Raw genomic sequence first — 16,892 nt, forward strand, 5'->3', positions numbered from 1 at the left:
TGTGACTCTTAGTCTTACTTTCCCATCAACACTTCGAACTTGTTCGAAGTACTAGTCCCCGAGAATGATGTCCTTGGCTTATAAATCGAGTGGTGCCTCTTTGATGTCTTTAGATAATTCTAACATATTGATTTTTTACGGTAGTCCCCGATTAGGGGGGTTGACCGTTCGAGATGTATTTATACTTTTCCCTTGAGCCATTTACCATTTGAGATATAGTTGTACTTGGCCATTGAGCCATTTTTCACAAAATCATAAGTATGGAGCTTGTATAGTAGAAAATTTTCTTTCAGACACAAGATATTTGATATAGAAAGAATGTTTCTTTGAATAATTTATACATGCATACATGTTTTGCCATTGGGGCTCGTCTAATCTATATGGACACAATTTATTCGACCGTTTGGCACATTAGAAAGTTTCCCTATCGAGACCCCTTGACATGAAGTACTTTCCTCGAAATATAACATCTGAGGGTGATGCCCTCCCCCAGTATTCAAGTTTGATTTTAAAAAAGCCTTGGATACTGTTAAATTTTCTTCAGGTAGCACATAGTTATTTCCTCGTTAAAAACCTCGCCGGAAAAACCCATTTGGGACAAAAACTGATCTAAGGGAAAAAGAGTGCAACGCGTGCTTTAAAACCTAAGGTCTCGATGTCTTAGCAATAATATCATTTGAGAAGTGATATGTTCCAATTGTTTGGCAGTTGTTCACCGTCCATCGTGCCGAGCTTATAAGATCCTTTTCTGACGATGTTGAGGACTTGGTAGGGTCCTTCCCAATTAGGGTCGAGCTTCCCTTCATTTAGGATCTCGAGTGTCAATGGTGACCTTCCTTGGGACTAAGTCCCCGACTCTAAAGTGGCGAAGGTTGGCTCTCCTATTGTAGTATCTTTTGATTCGTTACTTTTGTGAAGCCATTCGAATGAGTGTGGCTTCTCATTTTTCATCCAATAATTCGAGGCTAGTATTCATAGCCTCGTGATTTGATTCTTCTATTGTGTATTGAAACCTGGCACTGGGTTCCCCGACTTCGACTGAAACCAAGGCTTCGACACCATATATTAAGGAGAACGGGGTTTCCCCCAAGCTAGACTTTGATGTTTTTCGATATGCCCAAAGGACTTCGGGTAGAATTTCTCTTCACTTCCCCTTAGCGTCGTTCAACTTTTTCTTTAGGTTTTGAATGATAGTCTTGTTCGTCGATTTGGCATGTCCGTTCCTACTAGGATAATACGGAGTTGATAATATCCTTTTTATTTTGTGATCTTCGAGGAATTTCGTTACTTTACTGCCAATAAATTGTTTTCCATTGTCACATACTATTTCGGCAGGTTTCCCAAATCGACATACGATGTGATCCTAGATGAAGTCTATAACCTCTTTCTCTCTTACTTTCTCGAACGCCTGTGCTTCAACTCGTTTAGAGAAATTATCAGTCATAAATAAAATGAACTTTGCTTTACCTGGGGCCGATGGTAGAGGGCCGACGATATCCATCCCCCATTTCATGAATGGACATGGGGATATGACTGAATGAAGTTGTTCTCTAGGCTGATGGATCATCGATGCGAACCTTTGACATTTATCACATCTTCGAACAAACTCCATAGTATCTTTTTCCATGCTATCCCAACAGTACCTTGCTCTAATGATTTTGTGAATCAATGATTCGGTGCTTGAATGGTTCCTACAAGTGCCTTCATAGACCTCTCGTAAAACATGATCGGTGTCTCCTGATCCTAAACATACTGCTAATGGTCCATCGAATGTCCTTCTGTATAATGTTCCATCTTCAGCCAATGTGAATCGAGCAGCTTTGGTTCGTAGGGCCCTCGACTCTTTAGGGTTAGATGGGAGCTTTCCGTCCTTTAAGTATTCAATATATTTATTCACCCAATCCTAGGTTAAGCTTGTAGAGTTTATCTTGGCATAACCTTTCTCGATCACAGATCTAGAGAGTTGAACGACAACCCCCGAGCTGATCTCATCTTCCTCGACCGATGACCCCAGATTTGCAAGTGCATCGGCCTCACTGTTTTGTTCTCGAGGTACATGCTATAAAGTCCATTCATTGAAATGGTGCAAAGTTACCTGCAACTTGTCCAATTACCTTTGCATTCTATCCTCTCGAACTTCGAAGGTTTTGTTTACATGGTTCACCACCAGTAAAGAGTCACACTTGGCTTCAATGACTTCTGCTCCAAGCTTTTAGCTAGCTCGAGACCTGCAATCATGGCCTCGTACTCGACCTCATTGTTAGTCAACCTAGAAGTTTTGATAGACTGCCTAATAGTGCTATCCGTGGGCGGCTTCAAAATGATGCCTAGCTCGGACCCCTTGACATTTGAAGCATCATCTGTGAAAAGGGTCCATACTCCCGATAATGTGCCCGATTTTAACAAGAGTTCCTTTTCAACTTCGGTTACGAGGGTTAGCGTGAAATCAGCCATGAAGTCCGCTAGAATTTGATACTTGATGGCCGTTCGGGGTTGATACTCGATATCGTACCCACTGAGTTCGATGACCCATTTGGCCAATCGGCCTGATAGTTCGGGCTTGTGCAAAATATTACGAAGTGGGTAAGTGGTTAACATGATGAAAGTATGGTTTTAACTTTCTAGAAGCGCTTATCAGTGCAAGTGCCAATTTCTGGATATCTAGTTTCTGCTTCTCCTAAGGTTCAACTAACATAGTAAACGGAAAATTGTGTACCTTGCTCTTTTCGAACTAGGACACCACTTACTGCGATTTCCGATATTGCCAAGTGCAAGTAAAGTTTCTCATCTGCCTTTGGAGTGTGAAGTAGTGGTGGGATCGACAAATATCACTTTAATTCCTCTAATACTGTTGGCATTCCGGGGTCCAGGAAAAATTGTTCTCCTTTTTTAATAGAGAGAAAAATATGTGGCTTCGATCTGACGACCTCGAGATGAATCGGCCTAAAGCAGCTATCCGTCCAGACAGCCTTTACACAGCTTTTACACTATCCATGACAGTGATGTCTTCGATGGCCTTGATTTTATCGAGGTTGATCTCTATCCTCTTATTCGAATCCATGAAACCCAGGAATTTGCCCGAATCGACCCCGAAAGCACATTTCTCGGGGTTGAGCTTCATGTATATTTCCTCAAAATCTTGAATGTTTCCTGCAAATGAGTCAAATGCTCTTCTGTGCGTAGGGACTTAACTAGCATGTCATCAATATAAACTTCCATTGACTTACCTATTTGTTCTTCAAACATTTTATTTACTAGGCATTGGTAAGTAGCTCCTGCATTTTTTTAGCCCTAAGGGCATTACATTATAACAATATGTTCCATACTTGGTGATAAATGAAGTCTTTTCCTAGTCTTCCGGGTTCATTTGAATTTGATTGTACCCGAAATAACCATCGAGAAAGGTAAGGATCTCGTGGCTAGCCGTGGCGTCGATCATGCGATCGATGTTAGGCAGTGGAAAATAATCTTTGGGGCATGCCTTGTTTAAATCTTTATAATCTACACACATTCTAAGTTTGTTCCCTTTTTTAGGGACTACGACTACATTGGCTAACCATTCGGGATATTTTACCTCCCGAATGGACCCTATTCTGAGAAGTTTAATTACCTCGTCCTTTATGAATACGTGTTTTACCTTGGAATGGGGTTTTCTCTTTGCTTTATCAGTTTGAACCTTAGGTCCAAGCTTAGCCGATACGTCATTATCTCCAGTGGGATCCCTATCATGTCTAAATGGAACCAAGCAAAATAATGTATGTTATCAATAAGAAATTGAATAAGCTTTTTCGTGAGTTCGGGGGTCAATCCCGTTCCCAGGTATACCTTTCGCTCGGTGAGGTACTCGATCAATAACCTGTTCTAGCTCTTCGACCATTGATTTGGTGGCGTCAGAATCTTCGGGAACAATAAAATTTCGAGGGGTTAGAAAATCCTCCTCCTCCTCCTCTTCTTCTTCTTCTTCTTCTTCTTCTTCTTCTTCTTCTTCTTCTTCTTCTTCTTCTTCTTCTTCTTCTTCTTCTTCTTCTTCTTCTTCTTCTTCTTCTTCTTCTTCTTCTTCTTCTTCTTCTTCTTCTTCTTCTTCTTCTTCGATTCGATCGAGGCTAATGGTTGTGATTGCTATTTGGCTTCATGTTTACCTTTGATGCTCGACCTTTTCGAGGTTGATAACGTCAATATCGGTGTTACCTCATCGACCGCAAATATTTCCTTTGCAACATGTTGCTCCACATATACTATTTTTATACCGTCCGACATCGGGAATTTCATCATTTGGTGGAGAGTCAAAGGGACTGCCCTCATATTGGGGATCCAAGGTCTTCCGAGTAGGGCATTGTACCTTATGTCGCCCTCGATCACGTAGAACTCGGTATCTTGAATGGTTCCAGCCATGTTTACCGGTAGAATAATCTCCCCTTTAATTGTTTCACTGGCTATATTGAAGTCGTTTAAGATTTGAGTTGTGGGCACGATTTGATCTTGTAAGCCGAGCTGGTCCACGGCCCTCGATCGGATGATATTCTCCGAGCTACCTAGATCCACTAAAACATGCTTAACTTGAACTTTATTTAATAAGATAGAACTTACCAGAGCGTCGTTGTAGGGCTGGGAAATGCCTTCTGCTTCTTCGTCGTTGAATGATAAGGAGCCTTCGAGCACATAATCTCGTGTCGTTTTTCCCAAGTGATTGATACCTTAGTGCATTTGAATATGGGTCCCTATGGAATGTCGACCCCACCGATGATCATATGAATGACATGTTAGGGGTTCCTCATGTTCATTTTTCCTGTTGGCGTCCCTTTCTCTGAAATGATTATTGGCTCGATCGCTGAGGAACTCTCTAAGGTGGCCCTCGTTGAATAGATGGGCTACCTCCTCCCTTAATTTCTTGCAATCCTCGGTTTTGTGACCATGCGTGCCATGATACTTGCACATCAAATTTGGGTTTCTTTGGGAAGGAATCGGTCTGTATGGGTCTGGGCCACCTAGTATTTTTGATCCTTCCGATTGCCGATACAATCCCCGATGCGTCAATGCTAAAATTATATTTCAATAACCGAGGTTCCTCTATGGGATCGACATGCTTATCAAAACCACTTTTTCTCATAAGTCCCCGAGAATTCTGTCCTTGATAACTTCTTCGATCATTCTAGGAGGAATTGCATCCTGATCCATTGTTCCTTCGATCTGTGGTATATGGTTGACAGCGTTCTCTGTTTGACCTTGGCTCCCTATCGACGTCTCTCTAGGTTTTACCTTCTGACCTGTTTGGATGTACTGAATCGAAAGGGGCTCCTAATTGGTCGTCCTCGACCTTGATCTTTGATTGATATCAATTGTGCACATCTGCCCACGTTACAGCTGGATACTCGATCAAGTTTTGTTTCAACTGATGTGATGCTATCGAACTCCACTCGTTCAACCCTTGGGTGAAAGTTTGGACGGCCCAATCATTTGTGACCGGTGGTAACTCCATGCGTTCCATTTGAAATCAGGATACGAACTCCCTCAGCATTTTGTTAGCCCTTTGTCTTACCTTGAAAAGGTCCAATTTTCTTGTTGCGACCTTTATGGCCCCAACGTATGCCTTTACAAAAGAATCTGCTAACATGGCAAATGAGTCGATGGAATTTGGTGGCAGGTTGTGATACCAAATCATTACTCCATTTGAAAGGGTCTCTTCAAACTTTTTTAATAGCACAACTTCAATTTCATCATCTTTTAAATCGTTACCCTTGATGGCGTATGTATATGAAGTAACATGCTCGTTGGGATCGGTGGTCCCATTATATTTGGGTATGTCTGGCATACGAAACTTCTTTGGAATAGGCTTATGAGTCGCACTTGGAGGAAATCACTTTTGTACAAACGTTTTCGAATCCATCCCTTTCAAGATTGGCGGTTCCCCCTGTATCCGATCAACTCGAGAGTTGTATGTCTCCACCTTTTTATCATTAGCTTCGATTTTCTTCTCTCCTGACTCGATTCTCTTGGTGAGCTCCTTGAGCATTTTTATTATTGCAGGATCAGTCCCCAATCCGTTACCATTTGACCTCTCTCGCACTGTCTCAGTACAACGAGTGATTTCTGGCTCAACCCCACTCGGAGTTCCATGTTGATTTTGTAGATGAGCGATAGTGGCCTGCTAAGCCTGTAGCATCTCGAATATCACCTAGAGACTAACTCCCCCATCTCATCTGCCCTGTGTACCTTGGCCACCAGATCGGCCTTCCCTACACACACTCCCCTCGGTGTCCGCGCCTAGGTCTGCATTTAAAGCAATGTGCGAACTGACATCGACTGGATTGGCAACCGGTACTCCCCCGAGGTTAGCCGGTTGCACCTCGACTCCTGGAATAATTACATTGTCATTTTTCGCGTGAAACCCGAGATCATCGTCACCATGTGTGGGTGCGCTTTGTGAGTTTGACATGTTTTAACCTGAGGAAAAATACTTAACAAGAACAAGCGTGAAATAATGTGTGTTGTCAGAATTAGTACCGAACAATCACTATTATCCTTATCCCCACGGTGGGCGCCAAACTATTTACCCTAAAATTCGAGTAACAATTAGACTTATATTGTGATTTTAAGGATATGTGATTTAATCCTATACCAATTGATAAACAAGGAATTGAACAGATAAATTAAGCGATAGGATAGATCAAACCAGTATGCGAGTGGAATCTTGACCTCGATTCAAGATGATCTCGAGATAGAGCAACAATAACAGTAAAGAAATGAAACAACAATGATGAACCGTAACGAATGGTAAGTAAGATAAAGAGAGCAGTAGATGTGTGTATTCTTATTAGTGAATAATGATGCCGCTTACAAATGAATGGGATCCGTCTTTATATAATAGAGGAGTCCTAAATAAGGTATACTTCTAATTATAGTAGGAAACCATATTAACATCTAATTAACTACTGTTGATTGATTCGTTCCGAGATTTACGCAACGATTCTCGACCAATCGCGGATATCTCGCCTTTTCCGTTATCAAGCTATGCCGATACCACTTGAAGTCTGCCTCTTTCTGGCCGCAATCGGTGTCAACTTCGATCCGGACTCGGCGTCCCAGCTCCTCGGGGATGACGTTCCTATCTCGGTGAAAGAATGAAATCGGGTAGCCCCGATTTCTACCGTATACAAAAACATAAAAATTATTTTATACGCTATCTATTGCATTAAGAGCGTGTAAAAGTGTTTACGTAATTCATTCAATGTTCACTCAGAATGAGGCCAAAATTTAAGAATATGCTATACTTGGACTGACCTGAGAGAGGGAAATGACGGAAGAGCAAATAGTCAGAGCAGTGTGTTGGTGAGCAATTGCGTGCAGACCTCTCCCTATTCCCATTAATTTCATGTACATTACAGGCTAGTGTTACTCCTCTTTTGTCCTTTGTCTCAGCTATATATTGCAGGTTACATTTCTGAATCAGTATGGTGTCTGGACAATGCCTCACCTTCTCTGACCATATATCTTTCCATTTTTCACTCATCTCCTTTTGTCTTGCCTACTCCTTCTCTTCTTCCATTTATTATTCATGCACACGTATAAATAATAAAGTAATCGTTGTTATATATATATATATATATATATATATATTCTAGTTCTGCAGGATTTGTGGTACATATATATGTTGGCTATAGCTAGATATGGTGGAAATAACTAGCTAGAGAGAAAGAATAAAGCTTGATGAATCCCCTTAATGATCCCGCTAATTTGAATTCGTGCCAACTACTAAACTATACCGCACCCCTTGTTATGAGTGGAGAAAAATTGTTCCACTTGCATCTATCATGAACACCTATTATTTCCAATTTTGTACTTTTTGAAATGGTTTGCCACATAGTCTATTTTTCTCCACCTTATCCTATATATACGGCTGACTAACTAATTTTCGCTGAAGTTTGTCTAGGGAAAATCATCGTAAAATAGTTTATTTTTGATATTATTGTTGCTATATAAGCCAAAATCAACAAATCTATTTAGTACTGCTACGACCTCCAATAGAAGGGCAAGTTCTCAATTTTTTTTTTATCACATTCATGATTCAACCCGTTTGCTTGCTGCTGCTACATCTTCTCTGCGTTATTACTCTTGCATTAATATGAAGGAGAACAATACCTATAAACACTTGCATGTTGTACAGGAAGGATTTGATTACTGTAACAGTGTTAAAGTATTTACTGATCCAAAAGGGTAAAAGTCTGTCTATGTAATTGAGGCAGAAAGCGTGCAGTGTTCTAATCTATTAATTAATCAACATAAATGTGAGGGCAAACATCCTCTATCCCATCAAAATAAAGCCGCATTAATTTTATAGCGGGCGAGGGCAGTTGGCAACGAAAACGAGAAGCTGCTATATATGGACGACAGAGACGAGAGATGAGCAGACTGAGCTTATTTATACATATAGCTGATGTGAAGTTTCGTTGAAAATACAATCAATCTACGAGATATTGCAGTGAATGAATGTGCAGGTAGGTTCAGAATGAGTTACTCGAATCATTTTAGTTGCCATGTCAAGATTTAATGTAATTGATAGTCCATTTTTTTTTTCTTATTACGGTTCTTTGCAGGCAGACACATCAAATTAATGGGAGAAGGAGAATTAAAGTCCAAATTACCTGCATCCCAGCAACAGCAAGAATGGTGAAAGCCTTGCCGCATGTACCTAAAAAAGAGTGTGTTCTTGTCGCAAAAAGAAAAAGGACAATGGAAGTATTCTACTTAATAAAAGTGACTTTAATCTTTCTTTAATTTGAAGTAACATAATACGTACATATTTTTAATAAGCCATGACGTAATTCTTTCGCCTGCTTTGGTTTAAAATAAAGTGACCCTTCCTTGTAGGAGTTTTGACTATGATTAAGTGAGCGTGCAAAACCGTTTTTAGCTTTATTAATAAAAAAATTGCGGATCCGAAAATTGTTTGTCTCTTATTTAATCTAATTAAATAATTAGTCTTATTCCTATATTTTATTCCAAATTTAGGAGTGTAAAGGGAACATTTTGGATCAAGTTTGAATCAACTAATTTGGTTTTGTTCCTACTCCTTTGCTTTTCAAGGTTTGCTTGCTATCTTTAACACCAATCATGTTTAAGGTCGAGGAGAAACAAAGGTAATAAAATTTTATGATATTCTTACTTTAATTTAAGCAATACTAAATTAAATTGTTTAATCTATACTATATTAAAAGTACGAAGGCCCATAGCGAAATGTCGTTCGCCTTTTTTACCCTTAAAAAATAGCTTTCATATTAGATAAAAATGTAATTAAGTCATTTTCCTAATATTTAGGACCTTGAAATCACCTAAAATTTTGCCTATAATATCTTTCCTTATTAAACTAGGTACGAAGTCCGACTATTTTATAATTTAAAATATATCAATATTTTTCCTTATATAAAGTGTGCTATTTGAAAATAAATCCATATATGTAACATGTAGGATGTTTAACGTGATTAACAAATAATTTATGTGAAATCAACTGTTCATCACAAAGCACTATAGAGAAGATATAAATTCATTCAAAACACTAAGCACGTAATATTGTCTCAACAATAAACAATTAATAACGTGTTTTAAAGACTTTTATTTTTATCACACAAACTAAATAGTTCATGTACAATTAAAGTCATATCTAATCACATAAAACTGCACAAGCCTAAATGTGTTATATATATATATATATATATATATATATATATATATATATATATATATATATATATATATATATATATATATAGAGAGATTTAATAAAAGTACGAATACTTTTAGCGAAATATCGCTCGCCCTTTTTACCCTTTTAATATAAAGTTCACACTGGATAGTCATTTGATTATTTTTTTAATATGTATGCTTTTTAAATTAATTTAAATTTTGATTATTAAATCTTTTCTTATTTGAGTTAGGTAAAAACTCCTACTCCTTCTGTTCTAATTTATGTGAACCTGTTTGACTGGGCACGAAGTTTGAGAAAAAATAAAAACTTTTTTGAATTTTTGGTCCTAAACAAGTCAGAAATGAGTCCAAAGTATTTGTGTGGTTATAAAAGCTTCTCACTAATGCTAGAATTGAAAGTTTAAGCTAAATTGTTTCTAAATTTAGAAAGGGGTCATTCTTTTTGGAACGGACCAAAAATGAAATAGGTTCACATAAAGTGAGATATTACTTATATATAAATATAAATTATTTTCTTATTTGAATTATCTTTTTTTGTAAGAATTATTACTTAAGTTTTTCGAAACTTCTGAAACAATAGTCATTAAATGACTCTAAAAGTCTTTCGCCACACAATGCGAATTGTTATGCAAGTTTTGATTTTTTTTTTTTTTGGAAAAATTAAGGAAGAATGTGTGTGCCTGTCAAAGAAATAAAAAATATACTATAGTACAGTCAAATCTCTCTATAACAGCTTTGTTTGTTCCGAATATTTTTGAATGTTATAGCAAAGTATTGTTATAGAGAACATATATTATAACATAACATAAAAATTAGTTCCGAAAAAATTTAGCTTTTATAGTGAAGTGTTGTTTATAGGAATGTTGCTATAGAGAGGTCTGAATGTAATTGTTCTATTTACTTAAACAACATAGTAGGTGGCTTTAAGCATTTCAAAGATGTTATGGATTTTTGAAAACAATTGCAACTCTGTTATTTTGGCTATATCTTTTAAATTAAGCAAGAAAATAATAAAGCTTTTGCCAATTTTTTTTCCTGGATTTGACCCGAAAATAAAATACACAATTAAAATAAATAGTCATTTGCATCTAACAAAAAATAATAAAAATAATACACAATTATTACTTTATTATTTTAGCTAAAACTATTTTTATTTATGGCAAAACTCCAGCTAAGTTTTTACAAATTTAGCCCCAAAAAATAAAATACTATACAATTGGATCAAATAACCATTGTATTTAAAAAAAGAAATTAAAATACAAAGTTAGATAAAGTATGCATGTATATTAAGATGAAGCAAGAACAACTACACAATTATATTCTAACAAATAAACAATTATATTAGTGATTGAAAAATATTGCATCTTAAAGTTAATTTTAAAATTTTCTTCATATGCCTAAAGGAGTATATATATCTATGCACATTACCACGTCAATGTCCAGGAGTAACAACTATCAAATAGCCAACTTCGGGGATAAGTAAGAATATAATTTATTTAGGGGTGCTACTAATTTCGTGCAAAGCATAGGATTTTTTTTTAACATAAGCTCTATATTTTTCGCTCATAGATTAATATAGTCCTTTTAGAATCCTTTAACAGTAAGCAATTCCATTATAATTTAACTCTTACTTCCATAAAAAAAGATATTCACATGCATTTGGTTATGTGCTTGAACGGAAAAAGAAACCTCACTCCAAAACAAAGAAAGAGTAGATTAATCAAAATATGGCGATTGAATAATATATTTTGCCATAGTAATTTAGTCTTTTCTAATATGTTGGAAATAATTCATATGACATTTCTTATTGATCATAGAAATAGCATAATTGTATTTTTGTCCTAAGAGTTTCTTCTTTCGTTGAAAGTTAGCTAATTAGGATCAATATTGTTTAGAAACTTACACTTTTATTAATTTTAATTTTATAACTCTAACACAAGTTTTAATAGATTATTTATATAATCTTTTAAAATTTATATTCATTGAAATAGGATACACGCGCAACGGACGTATCCTAAAACTAGTTTATCTAAAACGTATGTACATATTTATATTTTTGGTAGAATTGGCGAGCACTGGCGCACAGGCCACTCCAAATTCCATTAAATACACACATTACATGCTCATAACCGTGCCTATCTCAGTTCTTCCAAGGTAAAATATTTCTGATTCAGGTCTTGACTTTTCTCTCATCTCATCTGAGAATATTTCCATTTTACACTCGATCTTTTTTTCATTCTTTCTTCCTTTTCTTTTCATGCAAACGCAAATAAATTTCCAGAGCGGTTTACCTCTTATTTTATTACCCTCCACCTAATACTTTTCGTTGACCTACTTTTAGGAACCAATTGACAATACTGGATTACCACATGCATAGCTTTGACATTCGTAATCCCCATATATACCAGCTTTTCTATTAGTACTACTAGTATACACACTTTAAAAGGTAATTTCTGAATAGTGAATATTCTTACTACTTTCAATCTGTTTTCTAATGTTACAGATTAGAAAACATGGAGAACTGATTAATATATTATCAAAGTATAGTAGTGATATGATACTGTAAAAATATTTGCACTATTATATTATATTATCAAAAATATACTTACACATAACTATGCAGAAAAAGATGACTTAATAATTTAAGACCATAATTTAATATATAAGGTTGATTATATTTACTACCCCCTCCAGTCTACAATAAATGACCAATTTGCTTTTTATTTTGGTCCAAAATAAGTGTCCATTTATATAATCAAGGAAAAACTCAATTTGAATTTCCAAAATTGCCCTTATGTACGTATCCCTAAAGTCATTTACTCTTCACATTTGAGAAGAGAAATAAATGCTACTATAACTATGGTGTAACATTTAATGAAGGGTAGTTTAGTCACACTAATTATTTTCGTCTAGAATTTAGTATTTCTTTAATGGGTGTGCCCAAAACAAATTGGTCACTTATTATGGACCGGAGGGAGTATAAATTAAAATACACAAGTAACGTAATAGGATTACTTTTGATAAGTTAAGTCTCAGTTGTTTTGCATCGATCATGGGGCTAGGGCTACTGTTCAATGCTAAAATGCTAGTAGTAGTTCTTTTTGTTGATTCAGAAAAGTAGAAGCTTGTCCATGCAACTGCGACAGAAAGCAGGCAGTGTTATGTAGAGTCCGGAACCAAAATGTGGTTCTTTTGGACAGTAACACCTTAATAGGTGTAAAAAAAAAAGATGATATTTTTATATATAGCGCCCAAATACTGGGCGCTATACATTAACGTTAACTGTGCCGTTAATGTATGGCACCCAGTATTTGGGCGCTATATATAAAAAGCTGACAGTAACAGGTATAACGCCCAAATACCCGGCGCTATACATAAAACTTTATGTATAGCGTCCAGTATTTGGGCGCTATACACCTTTTTCCTGGCCCCACCAATAATTCCTGACTTCAATAATTCAAAAGCGTACAGTGCCCACTTTTTGTGCGCTACATATATATATATAAAAAAATCCCGGCTAGCCATTTCCTATATAAAGAGGTTAGGATTGTATAGAAATTCATTCAAAAGATGTATAGCGTAGAAATTTCCCGGCTAGCCATTTTCATACTCTTGTTGAAACGTTTATTGTTGTTAAATTCTCCAGCATTTTTTCATTATGTCTGAAGAGCATAGAATAAGAGTTTCATTATATTGGGGAGGTGAGGTTGTGATGGAGAATAACTCCGTGGGCTACAGTTCCTGCTCAGTGTCATGTTAAATTGTTACTTACAATGGAGTACGATAAATTGATATCGTTGTTATGCAAAAAAATGAGTGTGAGGAAACGTTCCGTGATACTTAAAGTAACCGGAAGATATCTATATTCCGTCAGTCCGCAAGGGGTTGCTTTTTACTCGGAGTTTAACATCGACGATGATGAATCTTTGAGTGATTTTCTGAGGACTTTGGATGAATGCCGAGAATTTCTTGTAATCACAATGTTGGAGATGTACGTGAAGGTCGAAGACATCCAAAAAACGAGGTTGTGCGTAGTAGAGATAACCCCCAGTCATTGGGTGGCAGTTTTTGCCGGACAGGTTCCGGATGAAAGAGTTTTCCTTGATTTAAACTTATCACCGCCGACGAATGAGCAGCGAGAAAATAATTTATACCCTGCTTTCTATAATTCACAAGACGAGTGGTAAACTTCAATTTTCATTTGTGTTAATTATGTATATTTTTGGTGTATTGAATTTGTATTAACGCTCATATATTTAATAGGGGGAACCGTCCGGATATGAATTTTACAAGTGGCCCATCCGGTAGTCATCACCTAATTGAAAACGTCCATCATGGAATTTCATCACATTACGACTTGTAAGTGAAGTGATATAGCCATATGTAAAACATTTATTAATTCAGTAGCTTATATTTTGTTGGTTGTGCAGTGAAAACGAGCAAGTTGAACCACCCGTACTCACTCAATTGCCCGAAAATGACGTATTACATCGGGATCTGGCAGATGCACAGAGTGAAGAATAGAATAGTGATTACGATAACAATGCTGATGAATCCGGAGACGAGACACCCTTTCCTCGTGAGGATGGTGATGCGCAGGATGAGGAGGAAGGACCTGATTTGAAGAGAGACCCCCCTAGACGAAGAGTGTACGAGTTCGAAGTGCCGATTCCTTAAAGGGAGATTCCTTACATTGATAACTTGCCAACCGTGCCGGATGTGGAAGCTCTCACAGGGGATTTTGATGAAATCCGAACAACAATATGGGATGAGTCTAGACCAACGGTGCTTGCAAAAGGGATGCTTTTTCCTGATAAAGCGTGCGTAAGCAGGGCTTGTAAAATGCACAACGTAAAAGAGTGTCGTGAGATGCAGGTATGGGAGTCAAGTCCGATGGTATACAAGGTTGTTTGCCGCAGGTGATTTTGGCCATGTAATTGGATGTTGCGTGCGACCAAGAAGAAGACAAATATGTGGAAAGTGGGTAAATACATTCTCACCCACACATGCGAAATGGACACATTCAACGGGAATCACTTCAACTTGGATATTGACTTGATTTCTCTTGTACTTATTCCGCACCTCGAAGCGTCCATAAGGTATAAAATCAAAGAGTGAATTACATCAGTCCACCACCATACCATTACGAAAATAAAGGCATTTCTCGGGCGCAAACGAGCGTTTGAAATTGTCTACGGTAATTGGGATAAGTCATTTGCATCTCTACCAAAGTACATGGCCGCACTGCAGCACTTTAACCCCGGGACAGTTGTTGAATGGAAGCTTGAGCGGAGTCCGGGAACACCAGAATACATATTCAATTATGTGTTCTGGGCGTTTAAGTCAGCAATTGATGGTTTTTCGCATTGCCGGTCCGTAATATCCATAGACGGAACTCATATCTATGGAAAGTACGATATCAAGCTATTGATAGCCGTGGCAGTGGATGCTAATGGGCAGATATTTCCTCTAGATTTTGCTATTTGTGCCAATGAAAGCACAAAGACGTGGACGCTATTTTTGAACCACCTGAAAGAGCACGTTGTCAAACAGTATTTAGGTATTTGTCTAATATCTGATCGGTACGGTGATATATTATGTTTTGTAGAGAACTTGCCCGCATGGCAAGAACCTTATGCATACCACCGTTACTGTATAAGGCATTTTAAGGCCAATTTCTAGAAGGCACATCCCAACAAGGATCTATATGATTTGATGTGGATGGCAGCAATAGACCACCAACAACATAAATTTCGGAGGCATATGGATTCTATCAGGCAAGAAGACGAGACATCCTATTGTTGGTTAATGCGACATCACCCGGAAAAGTGGACTTTGCATGCGGATGGTGGTAGACAATGGGGAATTCTTACTACAAATGTACCAGGGCCTCGTGTCTCCTAACGTATGGGACGTACCGACCGTGTGCCTGATGAACTGGGTTCCTGATAAAAAGTCGGGAAACAGTGCGGTACCATGCCATATAACATTGAATAGGAAAGTGCTGCGGAGGTGGGGTCAATTCCCCTCGCCTGTCCCAAGTACCCAACTGCTCGTCAAGCCATACCATAAATGTGTCGTCCGCCCTGGACCGATCATCCCTCTCATAATGTAAAGCAAGCCATGCAGGCGGACTCGGTATAGGCTGAGGCATGCCAAACTGACGAAATACCCGCTCGGAGTCATGATGCTCAACGATATCGAGGCATATAAGCGGGACAGAAGCCCTCCAAATATGTCGGCCGAACGTGCAATACGCTAGCATGGTACCTATCACCTCATCGTTGTATGGTGTCCAGATGAACTCTCAAATAAGAACACAAACCGTTAATATGCGCAACACTAAGTTAATCTATAACAGGTAAGTTTAGTTAGATATTCACCTGTGCGTCCTCTAGCAGATCCAACACATCCCTGCATAGAGGGAGATTATGATGGGCATCATACTCTCGTGCAAGAGTACAATGCATGACCTACCTATAGGCTAGAGGGAGATTCGGAATTTCTACATTAGCCGGTAGATGTGGTAGAGGTGGATAAAACTGCAGAAATCGCTCCCAGGCCCAAACCAAACATACAAAGTTGACGCAAAGTATAAGATTAACTATAACTAGGTAGAATTGTAACTAATGGACATATTATTTGTCACCTGTAGAAGCGGCAGAAAGCCACCAATGTCTCTCAGTGTGCCGATGCAAGCCAGACACATCTGCCTGTACAAATATGAGATGACAACACCACCCTAGTTGTAGATGGCTATATCCTCGAACCAGCCAATATGACGCAGAAAAGGGAGGCTAACTAGGTTCCCCGAAGTGTTCGGGAACAAGTCCCCCCAAGTAGAAGGAGCAACAGCAGCCTCGTATATCGTTGTACATCCACCTCCGCTGACTCGTTGATGATAGTATGGTGGATCTGCTCCAGGTGGTCTCTAATGGGGACCAATTGCATACGACTGGACCCAGACACTACAGTCTCGTCCTCCGGCCTGAAACCCGTGAGCATGTGCAACATATCCCAATAAGACTACCGCGAATAATATCTCATGGTCGCAGGTAGTAAAACTGGCAAGCCATCAGCGGACAGGCCATATAAAATCTCAGCGTCCTGGAGTGTGATGGTGGCTTCGCCGATGGACAGATGGAAAGTGTGCGTTTCCGGTTTCCACCGCTTAATCAAGGCCGTGATCAAAG

Source organism: Nicotiana tabacum, chromosome 3 (assembly GCF_000715075.1).
Source record: "Nicotiana tabacum cultivar K326 chromosome 3, ASM71507v2, whole genome shotgun sequence".
Lineage (NCBI taxonomy): Eukaryota > Viridiplantae > Streptophyta > Magnoliopsida > Solanales > Solanaceae > Nicotiana > Nicotiana tabacum.